Raw genomic sequence first — 18,892 nt, 5'->3', positions numbered from 1 at the left:
ACTTTGTAGTATGTAACAGCAAGAAAAGGCCATAGAAATGAGGAACACAGAAGAATTTACTATCAAGATCTCGTAGACTGACTGGCTGATAATTGATTTCTTATAAGCTATTTACAGTATTCAAATGGCACACACAAGTTTTTATGTGCATCAAGTCTTTTATCAGGAAATTACCTGTGTTTATTTAACATTGTATGGGAGCAATTAGCAATTCTAAATGAAGATGTTCTACATTATCACTCTGAACATTTATTCAGTATAACACTGGCAAATTGTGGCCAGAAGGGTTGTGGGCCACTCTTGAACAGTAAGTGGAAGTGGGACGAGAAAAGTGGTGTAACAGTTGCACATGGCAGTGCTGGCCACATCCCCTTTTGACTCTTAACTCTAACTTGCTGCAAGTCAAAGCAACGACTGTGTTTGAGGTTCAAACCATTTTTTTTCCTCAGATCAGAGAGCAAGGACCTTGATTCCTTTTACCTTCCCCTACACCACTGAGTAGTTTGTTGCCTGCTGATGTCATGGAGGCACAGCTCACCCAAGCCCTTCTCTGCCACTGACAAGTTATCAGGCAACAGCAGGATCGGTCTGTCCCATTCCCAGACTTTTGACTGAGACTCCAGAGCCTTGAGAAGACCAAGACATTTTGCCTGATGAAGTCGCCAGACCCCGTACTCACGTGAACTCTGATGGTCTCTGATTGCCAAGCCGGGTAAGACAAACTAATGGCCCCTTCTGACTTCCAGCTGCACCGTGCATCAGGTCTGTGTTTCTGTGTGTCTGGTGCCTCATGGCTCCTGGAGCATGGTCACCTTTGAGATACGTGTAGGGGGACCCAGTTCTGGGCTGCTCAGAGGTGATGGAGCTAAAGGGGCAAGCAGGCTGTGGGAAGACTCATCATGAAGGGAGAGTGCCAGGTGCAGCAAGTGCCCCAATGCACCTCCAGGAGAACTCCAGGAGCCTGAGGATGCTCTGAGATCTCACCAGAAGTTCCTCTGGGTGAGGGTGACCAGGTTTCAGAGCTGTTCTCAAACTGCTCAAGTGCTCACATATCTGCAGGGTGTGTGATGGATTCTCTCCATGTCTAACTCCTACCAAGGTCTGTGGTGGTTTTTATGCATTTCCTTTTCCCAGCGCTGCCTCTCCCATCTCCTCTTCCCCTCTGCATCTGTGGACCCATCCCCATCACTCATCCCCATCACCCAGCTCCTGCAGAGGGACCAGGGATAGCTCTGGATGTTTAGTAGCTCCCACCTCAGGCATCAGCGTGGCTGCTTGTGTGTATCACTTGCAGAGCTCCCCTCACAAGGGAACCTTCTCACATGATCTCCTTGGCTTCTTTTTATTCCCAGTCACAGCAATTAGCTTTCTGCTTTTTGGCCTTCATTTGTCCTAAGCTGTTGTGTCTCAAGTGAGCTCTTATTAGCACTTCCTTCTCTGAAAAGGAGTGACTGCAAAATAAGCCAAGGGTCATTTCCCTTCCCTCGAGACCAGGAGATGTCCTGGCTTTTAAATCAGGCTCCATAAATTTTAAACTTTAGCATCTCATGCGTTTTTTGCCTGGAAAGGCGTGGAGGATCCCCCTGGAGAGAGTGGGGAAAAGAAACTCCTGATATGACAGTACATTGCTTGGGCAAGTGTGTTTAAGGCATATGAGATAAATGACAGTGAAAAAAGGTATTGTTAATGTAATAACTGTGTAAAATGAATCAGAAGAAGAAGTGGAAGAAGGAAGTGACCATTTTATGTGTCTTGCACCATCTTTACTCGCATATCATCCTGCAGGGCTGGGCATCAGCAGGTGGAGTTGCTAAACATCAGCCAGGAAAAACACTATTAGTAAATAAAATGCTGCTGTTGAAAAGTGACACAAATAGACTGTACTATGTGTGATTAATACAAATTTTTAAGCTGAAAATACTTGTGATGTCTGCAATGCTCATTATAAGCTCCATAAAAAATTCCCATATTTCCCAGAACACAAACTGCCATCTCAGCAGTACCCATGAGTTTCTCTATCTCATGCTGATTCTTTCTGCAAGAGATGCTAGTGGGAAAAACTGTCAGAGAACAAGCTGGTTCCTAACAAGTGATATCAGGAGTATGTGTCAGTGGAACATTGTGGCAGGGAGGTCAAGAGGTGCACTGCTTGGCTGGTTTCAGTGGTGGGCATGGTATTTGTACCTCATCATGTGCTGGTCCTTTGAGGGAATGTCCCTCTAATGCCTGTGTTTACATCCCAAGAACAGAAACAAGACTGCATCAAGGAGTTCCTCTCTTCCCCTTCCCTTACAGGGTGAGGGTCAGTACTGGTAGGTGGAGGTATGAGCCTCCATGGCCATGTTGGCCATGCCAAGCAGCACATCTGGCCCAGAAACAACTGGAGGTCCAGTCCCAAGCTTGGACCTGTTTCTTGTGTAAAGTCAACAGGCTCTCCATGTCCCTCCACTATCAAATTTCACAGATGCTAATCTTATCTTTGCATTTCTCCAGCAAGCCTGTGGCTACTTTGAACCTCAGTTTTATTTTCTTTCCTACAGACACAATGGTGATGTTGTTATAAGCTACACATACAGGAGGGCTCATGGCCCAAAGAAATCCAACTTTTCTAAATCCATGAGATGCCTAGTGAGGTTTTCAAGCAACCCAGAGCTGCAATTTAAACCAAAGTGGACATCCTGCATGACTGAGGCAGGGCAATAGTATGACCATTCCATCCTCAGGTAGAGATTAGACCACCAACACACCATCCACCAGTGCAACCCACAAGGTGTGTATGTGGGATGGTGCTAGCCTGGGAGCCACACCTGAGCACAAGCTGTGTGGCATACAGGCCCACTTCTTCCTGGAAATCTAAGCATTGCTCAGGGTATGGAGCAACCTACGTACAGAGGAAACCTGTTCTCATCTTCTCTGGCAACTGACAGGGCTATGGGTTAGACCGTGCCATAGAGAGAGAGAGAGACGGAGAAGGCAGGAAATCAGAATATTATTTCTTGATTTCTGTGCTGCAATTAGGAAAGGGCTGTGTTTTTCATTTTCACGTGCCTCAACTCCCACCAGCTGCACGCACCCACCCACAGCATGTGTGCTGTGTTTTTATTACGGCTGTAGCCGCAGGTAGCGTGGAATCGGGGCCAAGCATACATTAGTAAAATTAGAAGAAATATCATCTGACGGGTCTGGACGGTGCTGTGGGCAGAGCATATTTGGCAAGACTCTGCTTCCTTCACAATCCAGCCCAGAGACATTCCCTGATCCTATCTGAGCAGGGACTGAGCTTGCAAAACGAGTCCCGGCTTGCGAGCTGTGAGTCAGGGATGTCTTAAACACTGCCTCAGCATCCAACACCAACAAGCTCTCTTTATCCTGTTCATCCTGCTTAAATAAATGCAGCAAGCCCTCGTGTTAATAGAGCAGCCTTGAGGGCTGCAAGGCATCAGCCTTTTTTTTTCCACACCCTCCAGCAATTGCCCCTTTGAATTTGGCCAGTTTTGTCCCATTATTTTCCTCATCTCGGGCTGATCTAATGGGACTCTTGACCACACTGTTCACAGACAGTGGTGTGAAACCTGCAACTGCTCTGTAAGGCCACCTTCATGTTCCTGACTAGTGAGCCATAAGGATATACTCACTGCAATGGGTTTCCCTGTGAAGAAGCTTTTGAAGGATCTGTGCCTGGTGCTTAAAATCAAGTGTACTTTCCAGCTTTTTTTGATTACCATCCTATTAAATACAGCCTCTCCACAACTCAAGAGATTTCATAAATTGTCTGTCAAGACAGGCAGGAGTCTGTGGAATACCCTGCGGACTCCCTCCATCCTATCTGAGAAAGACTAATTAGAAGTGTTTTGTTTTGGAAACATTTGCTGAAAAATGGTGATAAAAAACATCAGATCCAAGTAACACAGAACTTTTACTGATCTCTTCCAGAAAATCTCACCTGGTAATGGCATTGCAATGGCTCAAGCTATCCTTGCCCAAATTTGAGTGAGGATGTAAATGCACTGAGGAATAGTAACTACAAAGCTGAATTTACCTTGTTACTAAAACAGGGGAAGAGAAAGAATTATTTACCTGTGAAGCTAAGGAATTTAATGCAGAATTTTGTAGTGACAGAGTAGAAAGCATAATACAAAGCAATAGACACAAAAGGCTGATGCAAAGACACTACATGGAATGTATTTGATGCCTTCACACAGTTGATTTATCTTAATTCAAAAAAATAGCAAGTCAGAGAATAAATGAGTCCTGAGTGGTAACAAATAGATTGCAGTACTGTGTGGGAGAGAGAGGGTCATGTTTCTGTGTAGCAAGGATATACCAAGTTTTACCTTATTCTTTTGTACAAAGAAAGACAGATTCAAATCTAAGTTTCTAAGAAGGGAAGAGGAGAATCAGACTGATTCTGAAGACCAAAGGCAGCTTGAAACTGTTTTTTATCTTAAATATATTTTGCTCCTCTTCCACAATACAGTGCATTGCAGTCTTCATGCCCCTTTTCTCACCTTCCTTTGTTTTGCAGTATCACTCATTGCTCTTTACATGTCAGTACTGCCCACTATCAGTGCATTGCACATTCCTTTAACAAACATCATTCCCCTCTCATGGGCTTAGGATGAATTATTTCAGCGATACCATTCAAGGGCCTTAAATATATTGCCTTTACAGCTATTTTTACTTACAAGTGCTTGAGCCAGACCTTTGATGTTTCATTTGGGTTCAGGGCAAAACAGAGAATGCATTAAAATAAGCAAGAGCTGGTGGTTTTCTTCTAAGTGTTACCAGAAGCCAGGGTGAGACCCAGAAGAGGAAGAGAATGGGAATGCCAAAGATTTCCATTGGATACCTGCTCTCCAGGGTTTGTAAATCTGTCCTGTAACACTCTTAATCCCTCCTCCTGCAGGGGAGTGTGGTATCATTGAAATCTTCATGATCTCCTGCAAGCAGAGATTTAAATGAAACCCTTTGTTTATTGTGTCTGCAATTCTTTCATTTTTCAGGAGAAAAAAGGGGTCATTTCTTCTGTGGAGCCTAAAGGCTCAAGGAAGTTTACCAGCATCCTATCCTGCTCTGACTCCCATCCGGCATTTTTACAGGCATGGACTAGTCCATATTCAGACACCATTTTGCTGGACATGCTGAAGGAATGGAGTGCTGGAGACCATGGCATGACAATTTTCCAAAGTCAGGGGGAAGAGAAGGCAACCGTAACTACCAGGTTTGAAGTTGATGCCCCCATGGCACTGGAAGAAGCCTCTGGAGGGGCCTGAAGGCCATCTGAGCTGTCTGATTCCCAAGGGTCCCCTCTTTAATGTTGTTCATAGGTCCTGGGGGATCACCATGTCTTTTCCAGGTCCCTGAGTGTTGTGTCTGAAGCAATATGAGGGGCTTATGTGCTCCTCCATGGCACTTCTTGGCTATGGTCAGGGTGTGTATTATGCAGGAGGGAAGCAAGCCTGGCCCTGAGAGCAGCCTTGGGAATATCCTTAGCCAAGAATATCAATATCATCAAAGGTGGCAGGATTCAGGAGGTTGAACCATGCAGGACCTGAGGAAAGCCAAAACTGCAGAGTGGTTCCAGCATAGTCCTTTTGGTGAGTCTGACTTAAGACAGGAACTTTCTCATCTAGTGTCACCTAACAGCAATAAGTAAGGAGACTGTCCCTCTCCATCCTAAGTGGATCATACAGGGAATGACTCACATCCAAACTTAAAACATCCTGGGAGCGTCCCCTGGTAGACCTGCTTCCTACTTGCTCTTTCACCTAATTAATTTTACTTACCTTTTACTACGTCTTTCAGCGTGTGGGTAAGACCCATCATTGCCTGTAGCTATTTTGAAGAGACTGTGTAAAATATCCTGGGAAGAATATGGGAGAGTAAGAAGAAAAGGTTAGAATAAAATGAAAGCAAGTTGCATATAAGTGAGCTGGGGAAACGCACAGTACATCAAGATGGTGTTGATGCTGAAATAGGAGGAGTTCTGAATGTTATTGAACAGAGAATTTAGCCTTTGGCCAGAGATTAGCAATGTATCCAGGAAATAACATAATGAAGCTGGAATAAGATAGGCCCCCCACACTCTGGAAAAAATATCCTCGAAGGATACTCAGGAGCAGCCACATGAAAACAGGGTGGCAGGGGATATAGTGGACAATCTACATGCAACTTTTGGCAGCCAGCTTGCATTGCAGAAGACCCAAGCCATTCTCAGTGAGCGTTGTGCTCACAGCCTGGCTTAGATACAGCTGGAAGGTTGATGTTATTTTTTTGGCATCCCAAAGCCAAACACTCTAAAATCAGAGGCCTCAAAGGAGAGAAGAGACATGATCAGATCATTTGGTGTGGGTTTGATTTATGAAGATTAAGTGATGCTTAGATAGAAGCTGGCAAAGAGATAAAAAAATAGGAGACAAGAGTCTACAAGTATCTGAAGGATGTAGGCAGGTCACATAAATGTGCTTGGAAAGAGAGAAAATAGGACGTGATAGCAAGAAGGGAAAATGCCCCACCAGTATCAAGCAGACAAAACTTAGATATAGAATCTTACACTAAGAGAAAATTCCCTTGCATGGAAACTTTCAAGTAGCAGAAAATGTTTTGTAGAGGCAGCTTTGCTTGGATAGGGTAAAAGATAATAGTTGAAGCTCCAACTTTTAAGAATCTGTGCTCTTGATAAAAGATGAATTTTAAAAGTAGCATTTCTTCTATGGATACAGTGAGGTGAAAAAAGCAACACCTGTTTCAGTTTTCTAGATTTCCTTTAAAAAGATAACTTGCAATGAGTAGTCAAAGGAAAACCAAGAATCTGAGAGCTAAAAGCTAGCAAAATCATTGAAGAAAGAGCAAAGAAATATTAAGAGCACAATGCATTCAAATCGGCACAGAGGGCCAGATGGTACATACCCAAGGGTATTAAAGGAATTAGCTGAAAAACTCTTAGGCCCATTATCCATTATATTCAAGTGCTCCTGAAGAACTGAGGAAGCCCTGATGACTGGCAGAGGAAAAGCATCACGCTTCTTTCCAAAAGGGGAATTACAGATCAATTAACTTAACATCCTTTCCAGGTGAAACTTGGTCTCTAATAACCAGAAACTACTAGCAGTTGTCCTGGAGGAAGAATAAACCAGAAATCTGCTGTGCACAAAGATAGGTCATGTTAAGAGCAGCAGTTGCAACCAAGTGATAGACTGTACCGCCAGATTATACTCACAGTGTTGATGGGAGGAGGAAAACCACAGGGTGTGTGTGTGGGGTGGAGTAAGTGAAGAATAAGCAGCTTATCCATCATGTGGGATGGAATATACACCATAGTGGGCTATGCTGGTGGGAGGAGGAGGGTGATAAAGTCCCTTGAGTCTCTCAGTAAATTTGCCCTTAAGGGTTTCACTCATTGGCAAGACAACTGGTTTTACAGAAAGCTCTCCTGCGGAGAGCTCCTTGATTTCAGTAAGTAATTTTATTCAGTTTCTTCAGACATAATATTCTTGTAGATCTTGATCCATCCCTAAAGAATTCCATGCAGACACAGCTGACTTTAACAGTGGTTGGACTGGGCCCAAAGCAGAACAAGAAAGATGTAGGGTGGATACAGAGAATAACAATGAAAGAGAATAAAATCAGCTGCTACAATAGAAAATGGAGTATGCTGGTAAACATTGCCTTGTTGGGCTCCTTGGGAACTCTTGCCGTGTTGGACATTGTACTCATCTGCAGTAGCGCCAAGGAAGGAGAAGAAATGTACATCAATCAAATTCAAAGGTAACATTCAGCTGGAGTGTGAATTGCAAATCCTTTATTAGATGCACCACCCTAAAGGGACTTCAATAAATGAAGCATGGGACATAGTGGGAATAGGAAGAAATCAAACAAATCTAAGTTCAGGAACATCCACAGGGTAACAACACTCACTGAAGAGAGGTAAAAATAGTAAGACAGAGGCTATAGAGAGCAGTAATCCAGAAAAGGCCCTTGGATGCGTAAGTTTGAAAACTGCAACTGATAATTAATTTTAAATAAAACAGATCAATCTACTTTTGAAGTGCTAATAGGAATACCACTTGGTACAGGGCCTACTGAAAAGAGTGCAGGCAAACAGGTGATGTTACAGATCAACTGGTGTAGACAAGAGGGTGGAAGGAATGACCTATTTACTAGGAAGATCAAAGGAAATAAACACACACATAGTCTGGAAAAACAGGGAGGCAGCAAGGTCTGATATAGAGACAAACCTTACCATGAAAGAATGCTGCTGAGTGGGAGGGAGAACCAGAGCTCATCAGTTAGCAATGGTGGGGCTTCACATACCAGGCCACACTCAGGCTGGGAAAGGGGGTAATGATCTGATGACTTGACAAGATCTCCAGGAGGATTGGCTTGGAAAGGTCTCTGTTGTCCAAAATAGGTTTTAAAGCCACTGTACATTCTGGCCCTGTGTTTGGTTCTCCACCTACATGGAGTCACCAGCTGGCTGCCTCTGAGTTCACAGGATGTTTACAGACAAAGTCTCAGTAATGTTCCTTGGGCCTGTAGACATGGAAATGTAAGGAAAATCAACAGAACTTGAACAGTGAGGGGAAAGTATTCTGGTGAGCAGAAGGAAAGTCACTGCAGAAGAGGTGGAAAATCCCAACTTCATGGGTTTAGATCCCTCCAGGTGGGTACAGCTAGGGATCAGCAAAGCAAACATGTGGCAGGCAAAGAAAAGGACATGAATTAACGGAGAAGCCCAGTCCCAGCCATGAGGATTGCAGATGTCCTTTACAGGCGTGTTACTTATTCCCCTTCCTTGGAGAATAATCGACATGTGCCAGAAGAGAGATAAATCTTACCTTCCTTATATCCCTGTGGTAATATCATGGTTCTCCAATGTGGGAACTGGGAGAAAGCTACCCTAAACTGCCATACCTCAAGGACTTCACACCTGTTAGCTCACAACTTCAACCAGACTTTCACCACAGCCAGGAGATAAATGCTAATTTTGTCTATCACCTCTCAGTGTTTCTGCTTCCTCTGTGGACAAGATTATCCAACCTGGGAAAAGATGAGAACCCACTGGGAACTTCAGTAACCACTGAAATTTTGTAGCCTTCCAAAACTGCTGGACCACTTATTCCACCAGTGTCCCCATTTCTCTGTGTTGTCTAACCCACTGATCTCTGGTTGGTTTTCATGGGGCAGGTTATGATCCAGAAACCTCTAAGTGTGCCCAGCCAGCTAGCCAATTCTTCCTTGTTTTCACACACTTCATCTCTGAGCCTTTATTAGCTCAGGGCTTTCAGGAGCCTCCAGCAGGATGTGCCTGCAGCAGGCCCTCTGCTCTGGGATTTGCACTCAGCAGAGACGCTCCTCATCCTTATCTGATCTTCACCACAAGTGGCAGCTCCTCGCTTCTCCACTCAGGCAGGGCTGCAAGGAATTCCTGGCAATTCTTCTCAGTGGAAAGGCTTTCAAAGGAAAGGGATATGAAACCCTCCTACATGTTTGGGAGGGTGACAGCACATAATAACCACACGGCATCACTCGAGTGCCCGGAACAGCCGCTGCAGCGATGTGAACGGAAGCTCCGCAGGAAGGGGATGAGAAATTCACTCCCACCACTTGACTCATGTGGGTTGCTGCTTAGATACAGGTCAGAAGCAGCCACTGAAGTCATGGGTGTCTGTGGGCTGCAGGGTTTCTAACTTGATGTTTTATGGGGCTATGCCTATCAAAATATTTGGGATCTGCTGGTCTCTGGTTACCGTGACACTTTCAGAAGTGTTTTGGTGCCAAAGGCACCATCTTGCTGAGAGGCTGGCAGAGTCAACTGCATGTTGATCATGGCAATCAGGGAAAGGCCATGTGTGTGCAGAAATGATGAGCTATTGAAAACAGCTCATAAGGGGCATCTGAAGGCCCCCAGGCTGCTGTTCTGACTGGACAATGTGGTGCTTACATAAGTATTGTTTCCAGAGAAATAATTGCAAAGGGCATATGTAGATATGTGAACAATTGTTGGGTTTGGCACTAGTAAGCAAGAACCCAAAATGAATATTATATTTTTCAAAGGAAATGTTACATTGTCTAATCTTCAAATTGCATGCCACTTTGGTTTTATTAAATGAGAGGAAGTGCAGGTTTGTGGTTTAGAGAGTGGGACCAGCAGTCCAGGGTTAGTTCCTGGTTCTAGCCCAGACTTCCTGAACCCGAATTACTTAAATCTCCTACCCTTGCGTCCAGCAGTTCCCTATCAGGAGGTGAGGATAATACAACCTTTGTCCACTCTTCTTCCATTTTATGTATTAGATAATGGAGATGGAGAGAAGATTTAATACAAAGATGCACAACCCTCTGCAAAGTGGATCATGATTGAGCATATATACATTATTTTAATTTATATTAGTTTGAACTGTCCTACCATATTCTCACATACAAAGGAAGACTATTGCAGAAAACAACTGTTCTAAAGCATGGCTAAAGAGTTATTACATGGGTCTGTCTTTCTGGTTTAAAGAGCCACATGTATCTGCCTAGGTGTGTGCAATATGTTAGAGACCAAGTGGTTTAAAAAGAGGCCAAGTCTTGTTTCGGAGAGTTTATTGCAACTGAAGGGCTGAGGACTGTTTGTTTGTGTGGAATGGTTCCCAGATCTAGCTATTATTCTCCGTATATCTGTGACATGATAGGCCAATGTGTATAATTAAAACTAATATAGGTATTTAATCAGTTCATGTACAGATTACTGTGCAAGTCTCCTTTAATTCATAGTATAATATCTATTATGTGTTTTGCAAACAAGAATAAAAGTGCAAGGTATACTGTTTTCAAAATCATGGTTACTCAGTGATTGACTATTTAAAACTTACTATTCAGGTGAGTGGTTATCACCTTGTCTTCTCTCAAATTTATGATCTTCCTTCCTGCTTTTAATAGTTCTAGTCTTCCTGAGGAAATAAAAACACAATGGTATAAACCAGTCATTCTGTTCTACAGAGTGAGTATTATTTGCTTTTTAACTTTAATGGTTTTACCCACCTAAGGCCAAGAGCATAGCAATTGTACGCTGTGGGCTTGCGTTGATGCTGTGATGGTGGGGAGTAGGCTCTGCTGCCTGCTTGAGTTTGTTTTTCTTGTTCTCCAAAGTGTCTGAAGACACTCAGGGCTGCATCCAGGCCTGAAGTAATCTCATACAATCTCAGATACCTAAAAGTCAGGAGCTTAAGCTTAAGCTATGTTAAGCACCATCATCATCGGAGAGAAAGCTCCACAAAGCAATTCTGCATGTGGCTCTTCCATGGTCATTATAGTAGCATGGAGAAAAGCCTGTGTTGCCAACCAGGCAGGGAATTTAATCATTCTTGTTGGAGAACTTTTCACAACAGGACAATCAGATAAGAAAAAAAGCTCTGCCAGAGTGCAAAGGGGTTGACACATAACTGCTCCTGCACCCATTGGGTTCAGGGTGATCAACTGCCCTGGAATTTACACAGTTACAAGGAAACAGCTGGCTAGTGATCTAAGTCCACATACATCTTGCAGGTTCATAAACCGAAGCCTGAAGTATTTTTTGTTAGGTAGTCGGATGCTGAATCACTACAAAACATGCACTGTGCTCTGAAACCTGCTGCCAAGGAAGAGTGAGAAAACAGACATGTTTCCCGTGTTTGTCTGTGTCACCCTCCCAGAGTACCTGTTCTACAAACAGCATCACTTATGCAGTTGAGCATCAACAAACTTGCAGATTGAACTCTCACATCAGCCAAAGGTGAGACAGATTCTGGCTGAGTAAAGTTCTCCAGATTCTACTGATATCCAGTTGAGGTTAATTTGCTGGATATGGGTGTGCTGAACACATTCACTGCTTCACTCCCACAGGTAGATGGGACAACCAGTCCATTTGCCAGACACAACCTTTGTGGCTGGTGAATACTAGCTTTTTAAAATTTGGTAGCTATTGAAACCTCTCCATTTTCTACATAGAGTTTACAAACAGTACCAGTTCAGTTGCAAAAGCAAGTCCTGCCAGGGCAAGCAGTTCTGTTGGCTCATTTAAAATTTGTTTTCCCTAAACACACATGTGACCATGCAGCACCCACTTTCTACTCATTTGCCCCAAAAGGCCATAAAAATCAGTGTTAAGTAAGATGCAAAGATATAAGATTTAAAATATAATTACTGTCCATAGGAAATAGATACAAGTTAGTACACTGCCTTCCACACTACAGTAGGATATATTTTATTTTCAGAATATCCTAAGTGAAATGCTTTCCTGGAGTTTCTGCTGCTCCCATATGCTGCTTTTAAATATCTGTTGAGGTTTTCCAAATGGTTTCAACATCTTATGCTGTGGCCAGCTGATGTGAGTTGGCACAGGTCCTTTATAGCATTGGAAATATGTCAGTCTATACCAGCTGAAATTGCAGCACATAGTTTAAAATATGTTTAATGTCTTCTTAATGCTTTCTTGAACAATTGCTAGTAAAGTCTCCAGTTTTATCTCAGTTTCTGTCCTCAGAAAAGCCTTTGGGTAATTAACATCTTGGGGAAGGTGAAAGAGAACAGAAATGCCCCCCCACAATCTTTAAGGCAAATATCCCCTACAAGTCATGATGGAAGGGACTGAGTTTCAGTAATACCACTAGGATAGAAGAGCATAACTTACCATTTTAAGTGGTTATGAAAACAGTGCTAAATTCAAAACACTGAAGCAAATCTTTTTGGCTTCAACTCTGGTGCTGCTTAAATTATTCACTGAAAACATATGACTGTACTGATTTAACACTTTTGTTGTTCTTTGTGATTTTTGTTGAATGAGATGACCTTGATTTGCTGCCTGTTCAAAGCAGGGTTTTGCCTGTTAAATAACTTTCAAATATTCACCTCAGAGTGCACAAAGAGATGACTTATATGTTCACATAGTTCCTACCCTTGAAGCACCAGTTTCATTATGTGAAAAAGAAGTGCACACACATTGCACACACATTCCTCTGTGCCCACCTGTCAAGTTCTGCTTCAGCAGAGGTTTGGACTTCCCTGGAGGTGCCACATGCTGGTGGTCCCTTGTATGGCATCTCCTCCCCACACCCTGATGTCCACCATAGGAATCTGGGTGGGAGTGTTGCTGATGCCTTGGGATGGAGCAGCTAACTCCATGTGCTCTCCCTTCAGGTTCATTTTGCCCCATAGCCTTAGGGATGGCTGCTGGTACCACAAGTGAAACTGAGTACCATGAGCAGGGCTCTTGAAGGGAATGCAAGCTACTCTAAGGAGAGGCTGGTTTTCCCAAAAGTCTGCCAGAAGCAGGAGTTGTCTTCCAGTACAGCAAAAGCCACTTTGCCAGCCAAGCTTGCCCCAGCACTGGGCAGTGACACATACCCTGACATGCCACTGAGCTTGGCACTGCAGAGATTTCCTATTGCTTTGAGAAAAGAGCCCAGATCAGCTTTGTGGGAGCTGCTCTTGTGTGCTCAGGGAACCTACAGACAGTCATCCCTGCTTCTTGGCCCCGCAGCCAGCCACAGCATGTACTACATGTGCTATTCCTTAATGTATTTATTGAGTTAGCAGGGACAGTAATTAGCTAACTCAATCAAGCCAGAAGAACTGAACAAGAGCATAAAGCAAATGCGGGGTGGTGAAGCTGAAGAATGGATAAAGATGGGTGTTGTCCAAGTGAAGTGATTTACTTGACTAAACTTACCTCCTGCTAAAAGTTCAGTCACTGAAGAAAGACTCTCATTTATGTTGATTGTAACAGATGACCTCAGGTGATGTGGTCCCTGAGGTATAAAGCTTTAGGGGTGCAACAAAAGGGGTTTAGAGCAACTGCTGTCCTCCCAGCATCAATGCTGGCTTCTTTCCTGAGGAGAAGTGTCACGTTTGGATGCTTACAGAGAGCTTCAGGAAACTGTGACTGTCACAGACCCCTCCTCCTGCACCCAGGCATCGCCCCAGCCTTTTCTGGAATATCTTACTTCTTCCTTCTCCCATCTGGAGAAGTGCCTGCCTGCCACTTTGGGGCTTTCCCTGCCTCTAAAAGGGAAAACTTGGATTTCTTTTTTTTAAAGTATTTTTCTTAAGCATGAAACCTTTAAATCTCTGTCCCATTCTTAGTATCTTTAAAAGCCTGTTCTGGACCACTCAGCTCAAGCCTAGGGTGTTGTGAGAGTTAAGTGTACAAGTGAAACACAGCTGATATACATTTCTGTCTCTGTCTTTCTATACCCACAGCTTGTCTGCCAGGCAGCACACTTGCTGGGTTTCAGATCCTCTGGTGACACCTGAAATCTGCTGAAGTGTGAGTGGGAAAGCAAGCAGGAGCAGGATGCCATTTGGGAACTGGAGGTTTCCACAGGAGCACATTGCTGTGCTGCTTTTCTGCAGCAACCAAATAAAGCTTAAAGGTCTCCTCTGTGCATGCCATTTTCAGTATGTTGGGGAAAATATATTTTTACATATATAAAGCAAAGCAAGTTCTGGGAGGCTGCCAGATCCCCCCAGAAGACATAAAGATGGCTAGTGCTTGGAAAGAAGAAGTTAAAATGGTGGAGCTGTGTGGAATAGTAAAAAGCAGGGCACAGACTGGAGCAGTAAAACTCTTCTCCACTGGCAGTTTCAGGATGCCAGTGTGCAAGGTAATTTGGCTTTTAGCTGTCCCCTTAAATGTCCCTCTTGTGAAAGTCTACAACATAAAAAGCTTTTGGTAAGTTTTGGGCTGATTATCACATCCAGAGGATAATTAAATATGCCCCATTTGACCCGAACGGTAGTATCAGTAACTCTGAACTCTGATGAAACTCGCAGCACTCTGCATAAAATTCTTCTCCTCAAGGTCTGATTTGAGTCCACAAGACGTTTGAACTTGATCCTGTTCTGGTTTCAGGCAGTTTGGTTGTTTTGCAGCAATTCTGCCAATCTGCACCAGCTGCACACATCTCCTGGCCATTGGTCTTCACAGTGTGTTCCATTCAGCTACTGGCAAATATTCAGTGCTTATTCTGTTGCTTGCATGTCTCCTACTTGAACTCCTAAGTAACCTAATTAGTAATTCATATTTTAATGAGCTCCTTGTTATGGGGTTTATACCCTGCAATATTATGTGTCTTCTAGCCATTAGCAGCTTGATGTTAAATGGTTTTATTTTGTCTCAATGCACACCTGGTGACTTAGTGCCTCCTAACCAAATAGTTCATTGCCTATTTGATCAGGAATGAATTTGGGATGTGCCCTTGAGGTCCTAAATGCAAGCAGTGACCTTCCCACTATCTGCTTTCTTTCAATTTACCTTATTAAGACTTTCCCAAGACCCAGCAGGATCCATTTTTCGAATATGATGCTCCACAATGTTGTCCCGCTGTTGCAGTAATTGGTGACAGGTTATGATATAACCTGACTTGTTTTTTTCAAAGCATCTCCCTAGGTGTTCTGCTCAGGGAATGAACTGATACAGGCACCTTGGAGAGAAAAAAAAAAAAAAAGAAAGAAAGAAATAAAGAAATCTGAACAAGGACCTGAATGGGTGGGGAAGGAGGAGGAGGACTGGTTCCCAGGGATTTCACACTTAACTTCTGTTGCTATGGCAATTACTCTGTCTGTCTGTACTTGCTCAGAGCAACAGCTACATCCGGAGCTGCACAGTCAGGCAGTTTTGATAGTTCTCATCTGGGAGTGTGGATGACAAGCAATGGGGATGTTAGCTCCAAAAAAAGTGGCTGTGGTGATGGTGTGGTGAGATAGAGAGAGAAGAGTTTGCAAATAAGCATTAGCCCAGTCCTTGCTCTGCCAGGATGTCAACTGAGGCACATTTGTGCACAATACTGTGCACAATTGGCTGTGCTGACACAGCCACCACCTGAGTTTCAGATGGAGCTTCTAGGTAAAGCCATGATACAGATAAGCAAAAAGGTTTGGATCAGGGAAGTGAGAATTCAATTCAATCCAACTCTCCAACATACGGAGGAGCTATGGAACATGTCTTGTATCCAAACCTCTCCTCTACAAGCTCTCAAACTAGCAGAATGGGAGAAGAGTGTTGAATCACAGATATTGTCCTTGGTAAAACACCGTCTCACCCACAAATTGCTTATAACACTAATAATAACATGGCACAGACAAGAATCTGTGGGAAGAGTGAATCACTGGAAATGTCATATTTATATAGCACCTCTCAGTGTCATACTACAGCAGCTCTGCTTCTGGGGGATCTGATCCTAGAGGTCCTGTTGCACTCTAGACCTTGAGGATGTACTCAGCCTTCAAGCTCAGCTTAATCACAGACTTTCCAAATATAAGAGTCAGTCAGAATGTCCCCTCCATCAAGGTACCAGGTGGCTCATTTCCCTTGACCTCGAGACAGGCTGAATTTCAGCTGTGCTTCATGATGCTATGTGCCCACAGAACAAGAGGGGAGCAGTCTAAGTCTCCCCTGAGAAAAAGTAATCTTGCTTCTGCAGAAGGGAAGGCATTTTCACCCGGGTAGAATTGAAGAAAAACTCTAAACCCTCCTGCACCCTTTTTCACCGGGTGACTTCAGGAAACTGCTCCCTGGTGATGAAAAGTCCCTGCAATAATGCACCCCGAGGTGTTGGTTTTTAAGCTTTTCCAGCAAACAAGACGTATCCTGCTTAGAGAAATGTACTCACCAAGGTGCAGCTTGCCAAGCACTAGGATTCAGACTCAGAGAATTGACTTTTTTTTTTTTTTCCTTAAATTAAGCTGGATCAAGTCTTTGTAAGGATAGAGTATCTTGGCACAACCTGGATAGAAAACAAGAGATAATGCCAGTTGCATGTTAGCTTTTCAACTGGCATGTATTTTGTAGTTTAGAGCTCGCATTAGTGGGATGTGATCTTCTCTCTGGTGCCAGAGAGGTTAATGTAACTGTCACTGCAAGCATTTGAGTTAGGCAACACATTTCTTGGTTTAAATCATGCTTCACATGTGGATTTAGCTTAATGAAAGAATTTTGGGTTTCAATCCACACTTCCTCTTTCAAGTCAAGGCTTCTTTCAGCTTCCCTGAATACATTTATTGACTTTTTAAAGAAACTGAATTAAGTGGATAGAGTGCTTGATACAATTTCTAGCATGTAGAGCAGTGCAAACTCTGCGCCATGAGCATCAAGTCCAGCAAGTCTTACTCTGTCTATGGACTGTGAAATAGTTCCTGCCATTCCTCTCCAAACCCTCATTGCCACCAGCAATAGTCCAGAAGAGCTTCTGCACCTCTTACCTGCATCTCCTAGAAATGTTTCCTGGCCCCATGTGCCCTGGAGTCTACTTCCATCTGGAAAAAAAGTGAGGTGCTCTCTTGTATTCTGGTTGCTGGTGTGTGTAGAGCTGTCAGGAAGGGAACATCTGATCTGGGAGAACTCCTATCAGAAAACTGCTCAGAATAAACACTATGCAATGCAGAGAAAGGTCCATTTTGTCAGGTCACATGGCTCCCCTGCTTTCTTCTGTCTGGAACCATGTGAGTCTCCCACACTTTCAGCAGCAGGATGGGCTTTTTCCCAGCTGTTGAATTATTCCACTTCAAATAAATGGTCTCCTAATGGGGTTGCCTCCCCACTACAGGAATGAGGAGTATTAGGGCCTATCTGAAGTGAACTGGCTGCAATTGTGTTTCTCTTTGAGAAAAATCTCACTTTTTCCAGAGGGCTCCCTGAGCCTGGAAGCCTGGAGATAAGGAGGTGAAGATAAAGGCTGTGCTGCTGGGCTGTTTGAATTGGAAGAGACAATAAAGTTGATGATAGTAAATGCTGAGTGTATGAGACTGAATGGATGGATGGAAAATTAGCAAGATACTATACGCTGCTTTATCTTAAGAACTCAGCAAGCAAATGTGATTTCTAGCCCGGTGTGATACAATATGAGCTGAGCTGCATCCGAAGATACTCTGGGGAATGGATGGCCTCCCCTGCCTGCCACCCCACTGCTCTTCTCAGGGCTCTCTTCAGTCTGTTTCAGTCCATGGATGGTGGGTGGTCTGGGGACTGGCACATCCTCTAGGGAAACCCAAGCATCCTACCTGTGTCACCCTTGGGAAAGCCCTGTTCCTTACGTCCTTTTGATTTTTATCTAACTCCTTTGGGGATCTGGAGCCTTAAACTGCCTTTCAGTCATTCTAGGTTAACTGCACTTCCCTTCCCACAGACGTGTTGTGCAGATAAAAAGCTGGTGCCTGAGGCTGTACACTCCAAGACTTTCTGACAGAATAAACCTGAGGCCGGCTCTGGGAGTTGGCTGCTGGGGCACAAGAGACTGTACTGCTCTTAAAACAACATTCAAACCAACAAACAAATGAACAAGACACTTCCCTACCATCTGAAGTTTTCCTAATCCTTATCCAGTGTTCACAGCTGCCAGGGAAAGTCTTCGTGGAGCACTGAGCTGACTGAATGGAGGCACAAGGAGATTTTTCTTTCTCCCAGTCTGTGCGTTGCTGTGTTGCACCAAAAACTTCCTTAAATGGGAGGAATTCTTATTTTCAAGATCCATAAAAATGGAAGGCTGCTGATGTAGCTGAGCTGGAATTAGGCTGGATCCTTTGCCATTCCTTTGTATTTTTCTCTTCCTCCTCCTCTTCCCCCCCCATCTCCAGTACCATGTTTTGGCAAGTCCAAGCAGGGGCTGGAGGGCAGGAGTGGGACCAGGTGGGACCAGTGGGTCCAAAGGATGCATCTGGGACCTTTCCAAGGAAGTGATTGCAACCCATAGGTCTTCTGTAGCCAACAACCCAGTTAATCCACACACAGGACCCAGCCTCACATTCCCAGATCCAAAAAGGAGGAACCAGCAGCCAGCTCAACAGCAACCTGCACCCTTCTCCTTTCTGAATTTCCAGCAGGCATTGTAGGGACTACAGCTTTTTTTTGCTTTACACATTGTGTTTTCAAAGGAAAGCT

At 43.9% G+C, this 18,892-nt stretch overlaps 1 protein-coding gene across 1 annotated transcript in view; it reads left to right on the top strand.

Annotated features, from left to right (window-relative positions):
- Window positions 1-543: 543 nt before the first annotated feature.
- Window positions 544-18,892, top strand: part of GPR132 (G protein-coupled receptor 132) — a 74,788-nt gene continuing 56,439 nt past the window's right edge. The window contains exon 1 of the mRNA XM_030452325.1: window positions 544-712. The gene's annotated coding sequence lies outside the window, so the exon portion shown is untranslated. The remainder of the gene's footprint in view (window positions 713-18,892) is intronic.

Source organism: Calypte anna, chromosome 5A (assembly GCF_003957555.1).
Source record: "Calypte anna isolate BGI_N300 chromosome 5A, bCalAnn1_v1.p, whole genome shotgun sequence".
In the NCBI taxonomy this organism is placed as follows: domain Eukaryota; kingdom Metazoa; phylum Chordata; class Aves; order Apodiformes; family Trochilidae; genus Calypte; species Calypte anna.
The sequence above is the reverse complement of the archived record's forward strand: the minus strand, read 5'-3'. Positions and strand labels throughout refer to the sequence as shown.